Source organism: Leptopilina heterotoma, unplaced genomic scaffold (assembly GCF_015476425.1).
Source record: "Leptopilina heterotoma isolate Lh14 unplaced genomic scaffold, ASM1547642v1 Lhet_6, whole genome shotgun sequence".
NCBI lineage: Eukaryota > Metazoa > Arthropoda > Insecta > Hymenoptera > Figitidae > Leptopilina > Leptopilina heterotoma.
Genome location: NW_025111137.1, coordinates 4,962,637 through 4,975,331, shown reverse-complemented (window position 1 = coordinate 4,975,331; position 12,695 = coordinate 4,962,637).

Here is a 12,695-nt window from a genome sequence, read left to right as displayed (position 1 = left end):
AATTAAATAATTGATTTGTACCAAGTTTTATTGATTGTAACCATTACAATTTTTGATGGAAAAAAATTCTTTATAAAAAATATTCCAGTTTACTGGAAAAACTCTTTCTTTATAAAAAAAAAATATTCCAGTTTACTGGAAAAACTCTTTCTTTATAAAAAAAAGAAATTTCAGTAAGTGGATTAGAAATTTTAGTAGTAGTAGTATAAAAAATAAAAGAGCTGTTAGCTTATTAAACTGATGTTTGTTATCAAATCTATTTTCATCTGACAAAGTTTGCTAAAAATTCGCTGTAGGTACAGCAAATATTTTATCTGCGTAAAGAAAATCCCCAAACCTGACGAAAAAATTGATCATAAATTTATACATCGAAGAAATTGCATTTAACTAAATTTTCTGATTACTTGTTTTGTTGAAAGTCACCAAAAATTGTAGGAAAATAATATTTTCACAATCTATAGAATCTTGCTGGAATAATTACATAATTCTAATATTCCACATGACTTCCCATGTTATTTTAACATGAATTCTAGTTAATATTTAGTTATAATAATTCCAATTTATCTTATCTATTTTCTCCCACTTTATATTCCCTACTTTTATTGATTAACAACAATTATTTACTATTAGATTATTATTGTAATTTATTAATATTAATCATTTTTAAGAAAACTATTTTTTAGCATCATCATACTTATGTACTCTATTTGCTTTCATTTCGTTTGTGAGAGAACTTTCATGACATCTAGGCGGCAATTTAGTAAACTGTTTTGGCGCGAAATTCAAAATAAGAAAAACTTGATGAATAATATTTTGATATTAATAATAAATAATTAACTAACACCTTAAAAAAAATAATTCTGTTAACTCTCTAAATTTTTCTCTATTTTTTCTCTCTTTTTTACTTTAAATATTTTTTACACTGTAAATATTTATTACTCAATATTTTTTTACTCTCTTAATATTTTTAAATCTCTATATTGTTTACTGTCTATCTTTTAATAATATGTTTTTACGCTCTATTTTTTACCTTAAAATTTCTGCTAGCAATATTTATCTTAATATTTAACTTTATTATTGACTAAAATAATTGAATATTTTGAAAATAATGAAGTTTCATTAATAATTTTAATTGGAAATTTTCAAAATACTTGAATTTAATTAAAAATTTCTTTCAAGTTTTTAAAATAAGGGAGCGTTCACAAATGATGTCACGTTTTTTGGAGTAGGGGGGGGGTCTCTCCTAAACGTGACACAATGTATTTTTACATGTAAAATTGCATGAAATTGCGAGACAGGGGGGAGGGGCGTCTAAAATCCCGAAAAATTGCATGACATCATTTGTGAACGCTCCCTAATCGTATTTTTTTAATAATTGAAACTAAACATTTAATTATGGAATTTTATTAAAATTTTTAAAAAATGATTAAATTCCTCTCAGAATTTTAGTACAATTTTTTTAAATAATTTAATTGATTTAAAGAAGTTTACTAAAATATTAAAAATAATTAAATTCATTTGAAGAATATAGATATTTAAATTCTTTTAAACAATTTTATTAGAGTTTTTCTAAATAATTAAATTCTTTTGAAGGATTTAATTAAGTTTTTTGAAAGTAATGTAGTTTTTTAATAATTTTAATTGAAAAGTTTGAAAATAATTAAAATTAATCAAAAATTTTTCTTCAACTTTTTAAAATAACCGTGTCTGTTAATAATTATAATTACACATTTGATTATTGAATTTTATTGAGAATGTATTGAAAATATATGAATCCCTAAGAAGAATTATAAAATTTTTGAATATAAATTAAATTTCTGCGAAAAATTTTATTACTTTTGAAAATAATTGAATTTCTACAATAATTTTTAACTTCTCCAAAATTCAATTGTTTTTAGTATTTTTAACTTAAATTCTTCTATAAATCCATTATTTTTAATAATTTAAAAAAAATTTCTTTGAGAATTTTCAAATTTATTTGTTTATAATTCAATTTTTGCAAAATTTCGATTATTTGGAAATTCTTCAATTAAATATATATGAGAAAATAAAAACTTGAAATAATTTTAAAAAAAATTCAATTATACTTTTTCAAAAGAATTAATTCTACAGAATTGTTAGTTAAAAATTTGAAAAATTCCAATTTTTAAAGATTTTCATATTTGAAACCATTTTCAAAATTCAATTATTTATAAAATTTTAACTGAAATTCATTTTTAAATCAATTTTTAATAGAAAATTCGACGAGAGAATTGAATTATTTAAATACAAAACTAAATAATTAAATGTTTCTTAAAATTTAATTCTTTTGGAAAATTTTAGTAAAATAGTAGATATTGAAAATCATTGAATTGAGGAAAATTTTTGAAAATAATTAAAATCATTGAAATTTTGCCAAGAATTGTATTAAAATTTTTGAAAATAATTAAATTTCAGGGAAGAATTTTATTATATATATAAAGATAATTGAAATGATGAGAATTTTTTTTTCTAATTTTTTACCATAATTGAATTTTGGCGAAGAATTTTATTAATTTTGAAAATAATTGAATTTCTGCAATCATTTGAAATTCCTCTGAAATTCTCCAAATTATATCGCACAATTTACAAACTTTTTGTCCTTTTTTAATCTATAGGACTTTACGGACCTTTTTTCAAAAAACTGACTTTTACGGATTTGAGGCAAATTTACGGACCTTTATTGAATTTACAGACTTAGTTCGAGCCCTAACTATACAATTCTTTGGATTTTTTTTTAGCGCGAAAGTCAGCAGAAAGAAAAATTTAAAATTCAACTTTTTTCAAGTGATGAATAAAATTTCAGTTTCTTATACTTTGAAAAGTGAAAAGAATCAAATTTTTTGTTTTTTTATTTAAGAATATTATTTTTCGATAATTGATTCAAGAATAATATTTAAAGCATATTATAGGTAACTATAAAATTAATGTTTGCTACTATTGACTGAAATTATTACTGTTATTACTGTCTTTTATAAGCTACTATCTATTTCAATTATCATTAATTTTGTATAGTACTATAAACTGCAGCACACGGTCGATATAGTTGAAAATAAAATAATTACCACAATTTTTTTTTAATAATCATTATTTATAATTTGATTCATTTTACTGTGAAGACTGACAAGTTTATAGATTATAACACGTGAGAAATAAGATCGGAAATGTAAGTGGAGAAGATCGGCACACGCTATATGAGGCCAACTTTCTATTTCATTTGATAGCCACTACACTAGACGTTTTATTGCCCAGCAGTAAGATTATTATTGCTTTTTTACTCGTTTTTCCAAGACTTTCGCTGAATTGGGAAAAATTTCTACAAGTGGGTTACATGGGCTTTTCTTTTTTTTATTTCCTAAAAGATAAAATTGATGATTAATAATAATATGATCGATGATTAATGATTAATGAATAATGTATAATTGATAAAATAATTGATTACCATAAAATAATTTAGAAATGATTTACAAATGAATAAATGATTTAGAAATTATTTAAGAATAATTTCTTTATTGGCAAAATATATGATACAGATTTGGAGAATGATTTCAAAATATTGCTATGATTTTAAATATTTTAATGTACCCATTATAATGAGAAATGAATTTTTCATGTTTCATAATGACAATTGTGCGACAAAAATGATTTTATGACAAAAATATTACTAATGATCCGCTTTATTACTTATTGTATATCTAAAGGAATAATTTCGAGTGACTTTTTATTGATAATTAAGATAACATTTTGAAACATATTTCATGTCAAAACATAGGAAATAGACGATTTTCGGATTCCTTCAATTGTTTCTTTGAATCCATTTAGAATTGCATTCATAATGTGCATGAAATTTAATGGAAATTTTAATGAATGAAAAATGATTCATGTGTGCATGAAATTGTTCAAAAAACATTATTAATAGAAATAATAAAACCTTGAATAATGGGTAAAAGTGGAACACATAAGTTTTTTAAAAAGCACCTGTGTTTTTTTTATTTTGTTTGCATTTCTCGTCTTGAAAATTTTGTGCAGTGTATTTTAATGGGTAATTGTAATTCTAAATTAGTATTAAATGACCTCCAAAGACCTCTTTCAGTTGGAGATTGATATTATTTTATAGATTTCAATAATATATGAAATGAATAAATTTTTTATTATTTTTTTTTCGTCTTTGAAATATATTTTTTATATTTTTGTATTTTCTAAGAATCTAAGATAATAAGGTTCTCACATTTTCCCACTTTATTTTCTCTAATTTTATTCTTTAATTTTTCTCAACGCCATAATACGTGTACTCTATTTGCTTCAATTCGTTTGTGAGAGAACTTTCATGCCATCTAGGCGGCAATTTAGTAAACAGTTTTGGCGCGAAATTCAAAATAGGAAAAAACTTGATAAATAATATTTTAATATTAACAAGAAATAATTAACGTCTATAAAAAAATAATTCTGTAAACAATCTAAATATATTTTGGTCTCGATTTTTTTAACTCTCCTATTTTTCCTTAAAATATTTTCAACTCTCTAAATATTTATCACTAAAAATTTTTTAATGCATAAAAATTCATTGTATATTATTTTTTTCTATTTAAATATTATTTAATATGTATTTCTTACTGTCAATAAATTTTGCTCTCTTTATATTTTTACTTTAAAAATTCTTGACACAATATTTTTTTTCTCTCTGAATACTTTTTATTCTCTATTTTTTACTCTAAAAATTTTGTAAAAAATATTTTTGTCTCTAAATATTCATTAATCACTATTTTTGGTCTATTTTTTACTGTAAATAATATTAGGCAGCGAAAAAATATAAAGAAATAGCAATTTAAATTAACAGAAAAAATATATTTATAAAAATAATTGAATTATTCCGAAGAATTTATTTAAATTTTAGGAAATAGATATAAATGAATTTTATGTAAATATTGAAAAATAGTTAAATTTTTTCGAGGAATTCTGTTAAAATTGTTTAAACATATTTATTAATTAACATTTATTAAAAAAATAATTTATGGAAGTATATTTATGTAAATGCAATATTATTATTAATTAATTAATAATTCGTATCGAATGTCGTTCTATAGATTCTAGTAAAATTCTATAAAATATTTTTTAATAGCCACTCGTGTTTTTTTTTTTTTTTTTTTTTTTTTTTTTTTTGATTTTGTGATAAGAAGCTGTTAAAAGATTTCTCGACTATTATTCAGCAAAATTTTTTGAAGAATTTCTTCTTTTCATCGTGTGTAAATTAAGCGATGGTGGGAACGTGAATTTATCATTATGTGATATTATTATACACACAATCTGCTATTCAATTTGTTCCATGACAGGGATGCCTGCACAATATTTTTTCGCAGAATAGCTCTTTATTTCAAATAATTCACCGAACCGAAACAATGGGAATCTTCGGATAACGCTTTACTCACGTTTACTCGATAAATGTCTATAAACAATGCACAGAAAACGAAAACAGCTAACTCTGTAGAAACATGATAGAAAAAATGTCTATTTATAATTCAATTTTTCGAAACTCATATAAAAAAGAAAAATTATTAATATTCAATTATCATTTTAGTGCTGCTGAAATTTTAATTTTAATTAATTTTAGGTGGTACTTCAGAATAATAAAAAAATGTAAGAAATAATAATAATAGTAATAATATCTATATTAATAATCGTTGTATTCTGGTAATCTGTTCGCAGTTTGAAGTTAGTTGTTGTTTGCTTTTTTTGTTTCCTAAATTTTTAAAATAATTATTTTTTAAATGTTTAAAATTTTTAAATTATTGTACTGAAAATCATATTTAATTCTTGTAAAGTATTTATAAAAAAATTAAAAAATATAATTGAATTAAATTCAAGAATTTTATCAACATTTTTTTTCCATAATTGAATTATTTCATAAAAAATATAATCAAAATTAGATTGAAAATAATTTAATTCTTGGCAAGATTTTTATTAAAATTCTTTAAAATAATTGAATTGTTTTTAAGAATTTATTTTAATATTCTTGAAAATAGTGGAGTTTTTAAAAATAATTTTTACTGAAAATTTTTAAAGTAATTGAATTTTATGAAGAATTCAATTGAGGGCCTGGAACGTATAGTGGAAAGCAGTGGAAAGGGACTATAACAGTCAGACAACAGTGAGCACCTCTAGGCCTCTCACTGCTGTCTGACTGATACAGTCCTTTTCAACTATGCGTAGCAGGCAGTTATACGTTCCAGACTCTCAATTATTTTTAATAATAAATTTAATAATTCTTATCAGAATTTCACTTATTTTCAATTCCATTTTTAAATAATTTGTTCGAAAATTTCAATTATATCAATAAATAGTAAATTTTTTCCAGGAATTCAATTATTTTAAATAAAATTTTCATAAAATTCTTCTCAAAAATTCACTTATTTTTTAAAATTTTACAAAAAAATTAATTATTTGCAGGAATAATAAGTTTTTTTTGTCAGGAATTCAATTATTTAAAAAAGTTTTAATAAAATTCTATTCAAGAATTGAATTATTTTCAGAAATAATTAAATTTTTAATGTACTGAAAATCATTGAATTCTTGTAAAGTATTTGTAAAAAAATTTGAATATAATTGAATTCATTTCAAGAATTTTATCAACATTTTTTCAAATAATTTAATTCTTGGCAAGATTTTTATTAAAATTCTTTAAAATAATTTTTACTGAAAATTTTGAAAACAATTAAATTTTATGAAGAATTTCTTTCAAGTTTTTCAAATAATTGTGTTTATAATTAATTGTAATTAACAATTTTTCATAAATTATATTAAAATTATTTGTAGAAAATTAAATTATTTTAAGCAATTTTATCATACTTTTTGTAAATAATTACATTTATTTGAAAAATTTCATTAAATTTCGTAAAAATATTATAATTTTTATAAATAATTTATTAATTTTAATTGAAAATTTTGAAAATAATTGAAATTTACAAAGAATGCTATTAAAAACTTTTGAAAACAATTGAATCGTTTAGACAAATTTTAAAAAATAATTGAACATGTTAAAGAAATTTTATTAAAATTATCATGAATATATAATTGAATTTTTTCCTAGAAATTTTATTAACATTGTATTGAAAATAATTGAATTTCTCAGAAGAATTTTATTATTTACAAAAATAATTGAATTCTTGCCAAGAATTTTACAATTTATAAAAATAATTATTAAATTTGTTTAAATTAAAAATTTAAATTAAAATGTTTAAATTAAAATTGTTTCGAAGAATTTTTTATCAGAATTGTTGAAAATAATTGAACTTTTATTAAAACACTTGAAAATAATTGAATTTCTCCGAAACATTTTATTATTTATGAAACTAATTAAATTCCTTTTGAAGAATTTTATTATTTATAAAAATATGTTAATTCTTGTGAAGAATTTTCTTATTTAAAAGAATAATTCAATTGTTTCGAAGAATTTTTTAATTTATAAAAATAATTGAAAAGTTTCAAAGAATTTTATCTGAATTTTTGAAAATAATTGATTTTTTTAAGGAATTTTATTAAAAATTTTGAAAATAATGATTTTTTAAAAAGAATTTCATTAAAATTGTTTAAAATAATGATTTTTTAAAAAGAATTTCATTAAAATTGTTTAAAATAATTGAATTTATGTTAAAATTCTTGAAAATATAACATTTTTGTTTACAAAATAATAATAAATGGAATACAGCGCTCCGTGCGTATTAATAATATAAATACTTCTGAAAATCCTTAATTTTTAATTAATATTACTGTTGCTTCAATTTTAATTAATATTTATTAATTTTTTGAACCAATTAATTTTGAATTTTTTTATTATCATTTCATGAAAATTGCTCTCTAGGGAAAAAGAATTTATTCTGAAATTAAGAATAATATGTCTAACAAAATTATATATATATACATATTAAAATTAATAAAAGAGATTAGAAAACAAAGTTTAGCAAAAAAATTTATGATTTTTCATTTAAAAAATCCATTCGAAGTTTTAGTGAAGTGTTTAAAACAATGTTATGAGATTTTACATCGCCATGTTGCATAATATTTTACCTTGACTCCTATTTATATTTGCAAATTTTTTTTTACGACTCATGTTACTTGAGTTTTTTTTTTTAATAAATTAAAGAGCATTGTGCTTAAAAATTTGTTAATTTGTTTTGTAATGCTTTGTTACCTTTTGTCATGATGGGATTTTTGTCACTTAAGAATCATGCTGCATTTTGAATACTCGACTGAAAGTTTATACTATGTTTTTGCATAGTCTTAAGATTTATTGATCAGTCATATAATAAAGATATTTATTATTGACTCTTGACATCGTTTTATACATTATATGGAGAAGTATATTATGACTTTATCTTGAAAACTATTCTATCCTTGCATATGTCTCTTAATGGACAATTTAGACAATTACTTTCGTCTCGGAAGAAGCTCAGTCGATGACCTTGTAGATTTCACATAGTATGCCTACATCAATTGCTTACCAACTCTGCAATCAAAAATTCTAATAGAATCACAAGTGCACATATACTCGGCACTTGTTTCTATGTAAATATTTGCACACATGAAAGTAGAACGACAATTTATTTAAATTATTTATTTATTCTGACGAATTAAATGTATTGCTACTCATCAGATACCATTTAATCTTGCACTTAGGTATTTGGTAAATTTTTTAAATATTTTTTAACAACAAAATTTCTAACTAATTAAATTACTTAGAATTATTTTGTATGTAATAAATAGTACCTACGTACCTAATTAAACAGGAAAATTTCTCTTCAATTTATCAATTATTTTTACAAGATAAAGAATTTTTATTTTACTAAAATATTTTTCTGGAATATGAAAAAAAAATTATTTATTAAATTAATTTAGTTTTAACAATTATTTGGCTAAATAATTTTTTTATTTTAAATTAAATTATGAATTATAATTGTACCTAATTCATTATTTTTCAAATAAGGAGGAAGGACTAGGGTAACTGCACCAATTGCCGAGGGTGCTCCAATTGTCGAGGATAATAATTTTCTTTTTTAGATAAATAGTATAATATATAATATTTAAGAACAAAAAAAATTTCTAAATAATCTTTGTATTTTCAACTGTATATTTATATATACAAATTTCGTAGCGATTCTACTAAAATAATTATTTAATTAATATTATAATTCGCTGCTGTGAAATTTACACGAATCTCCATTTTCTTAATACTTCAGGTTGATTAAAACAGATTTTTAGAAATGCAAATTAAACGTATTTATAATGACTTTTTGTGTACAAAATTATTATTATAATTTTGTACACGAACTAAATTAATTTTGTATGCATGTTTTTTTGTTAAAAAAAAATATTTAATATTTTTTAAAAGCAAATCATCGGTATTTGGTTCCTTTTTTTTTGACAGTTCCATTTTTCGAGGTAATGACTCGAAAATTGGTGTAGTCACTTTTTTCGCTGATGCACCATTTATCGATGGTTAAGTGTTTATTTACTAAACGTCAAACATAAATGCCAAACATTTATAGGTACAGAGAAAAAGAAAAAAAATGCTCAAAAAATTTACAACCAACAGAAAATAATCAACCAAAAAAACGAGGAAGACCGAAAAAAAATTAATAAAAAAATGCATTATTTAAAACTAAAAAATTTTGTACTATAGTTTAATTATAATTAACCATTATATTTACAGTTCGTAATAAAAGTTTATTTTATTCGTTTACAAATTTAATGTGACTTAAATTAATTTATTTTTTCAATTAATGTCTGATTAACAAAATTGATTAAATTTAATTAACTTATATTTATAAAAGTTTAAAAAACAGTTAAATAATTTTCTGTCCTGTATCATCTACTATAAAAATGTTTTATATCGATATTATAAATTATTCAATTATAGTTAAATAAATATATTTGTTTTCTGATAATGTTCTATAATATTTTTATCGAAAAAATAAATATCTACTCGATTTTCTAATATCTGTACAGGTTAATTGTTAGGTTATATTGGGTTATATGTTTAAAAATGTCATACCCTCGACAATTGGAACAGACCCTCGAGAAATTAGCACAAGACCATCGACAAATGGTGCTTTTGCTCGATTGACTTTTAAATATATTTTTTGCTTAACAATTTAGTTTATATTAAAAAAATAAATATGAATATTAAACATTATTAGATCCTTCGTCCAAATATACAAAAATCAAATTTTAAAGTGCATTTACTTCCGAGAAAAAAAATGTCAAAGTCACATGTTGCCTAAAACCCTCGACAATTGGTACAGTTACCCTAATAACAGATTATATCTTTATTTTAATTTTTTTTTGATAAACTGTTTTCCTGGAAAACTTAAAAAATATTAATATTTAAATAAATTAATGATAATTATTAAGGACACTTCCTCATTTTAATTTTTAATAAAAAAAGAAAAAAAATAATTACGAAATAAAAGTTACGAAATTTCTCCTTTTAACAATGAAAGAGTGATGAATTAATTCATAATTATACATGAAATCAGTTTATACATTCTTTGATAAAAGTGATAATTGTTTATCATAGAGTTTAAAATGTTTTACAATTTTCAAAGTATAAATTTACATACAATTACAAATTACAATAAATTTCATTAGAATAATGATAGTGTTGAAATATATGTTTCGGTGCGAGAAAAATAATTTAATTTATTGATGAATTCTTTAAATTGTTATATTAAATTAGGATCTAAACTACTTTGCATAATAATTTGAAAAAAAAAATTAAATTTTTTTAAGTTTTTTGGTTTAGGGAAATATTAATATAAAAATACCATCATGAATTTAAAAATAATTTAAATTTATAACCAAAAAGAATTTGACAGCAAGCCAAACTGGACATTTTATTTGTTTCAAATAAATTTTATTTGGTTCAAATAAATTTTATTTGGTTCAAATAAACATTTTACTTGTGTTGAATAAAATTTTTATTTATTTTTAAATAACATTTATTAGACTACAGCCAACTAGACTTTTTATTTGTTTCAAATAAACATTTTATTTGTGTCGAATACAAATTTTCATTTATTTTTATTTTATTTATTTTATTTAAATAAGAAAAACAAAATAAATAAAAATAATTTAGTAGATTCTGAGACAAAGATATTTTTCTTTAACTGAAATAAATTATAATTGATTATATAAAAATTTTTCTCTTGGTGCAGAATTAATGTTGCTACGAATTACTTTTTAAAATTAAGAATAATTTTTAATAGAATAAAAATTAAAAGAAATAAATATTTAAAATAAGAATATCGATAGTCATTGAAATAGTTTAAATTTTGAGACATAATGATATGAAATAATAGAAAGTGTAATTTGTCAGGCACTATAATAAAAAATTAGATTATTTTTTATTTCTTTTTTTGCTGAATTGGAAGCTTCGGACAAATTTGAATACAAAAGAGAAGAAATCATTATTCTAGATATTCGTAGTAAATAAACTTTCACGTAGAGGAAAAAGATTAACATACAGAGAGCTTGTATTATATGAGAAATACTGGGAAAAAAAAAATTACGTCGATATTCGATTTAAAATTCAATATTTTCCTCTGCAAAAGTTTAATTATTGTGGAAACAGTTGAAGTTGAAAATACAATTAAAAAATAATTTATCTTTTGTATTTTACTTTCCGGTGATAATGAATTTAAGTATGCTGTTGCGACATTAAACCAGATTCATTCAGTTTCTTAGACGATGCACTTAAGTAAATCAGAGCACATTCATTACTTAATTCTTAAATGAAAATCATCTCTTAATCTCGATAAGACAATTTTAATGTCTATAATTTTAGCAGCAACAATTTCGCGATCTAGATTAATCATTATCATTATCACTCAAGTTTCACTTCTATTATTGTAATTTATAATTATAATTAAGAATCGGTATAATTTATAAAATAGGCAGTTTTTAATTTATTGATATTTTATTCTCTCTATCCATGGGGTCCGTAGTCTGTAATTTTTCTTAATTTTGAATCAAAACTTTTTTCAGAACGTTACTTTTTAGTTTTTTAATTACATGAATTTTACTGTATGTCTCGCATAAGTAAATTTTAGTATAAATCAGTAAAATTTACTTCTGACTTAATTATAAAATCCTCAAAAAATGCATTCGAAGAAAATTGATTAAAATTTCTAAATAAAAATTAAAAGGTCAAAATAGTAGATAAAAAAAATATTTTAGTAAAATATATAAGTTCAAGTTAGTAAGATTTATTTTTGAAGGAATGCACAAATTAACAGCACTGAAAATTGTGATAGAGCATTATTTTAACACCAAAATGGATTAAAATATTAATATTTTGTAAAGCTTTAATCCACAAAGGATTATAAATAATCCATCGAAGGATTCTTTTTTCAAAATGATCACAAATGATTTGGTTTTGATTTGAAGACACATTTTCGTCATGGAAAAAATTAATTAAAAATGGATTATTTCAATATTTTTTTGGTGTAAAATTAATCTGTGACTATAAATATTTTAATATTTACAAATATTTATATATACCTACCTATTTATAATTATATTTTAATAAATGATAAAATCTCAATTTAATTAAAGTTCTTTTTATTTATTTTTTTTGTAGATAACACTACAAAACATTGAAAAAACTGATTTTCTGAAATCAAAAA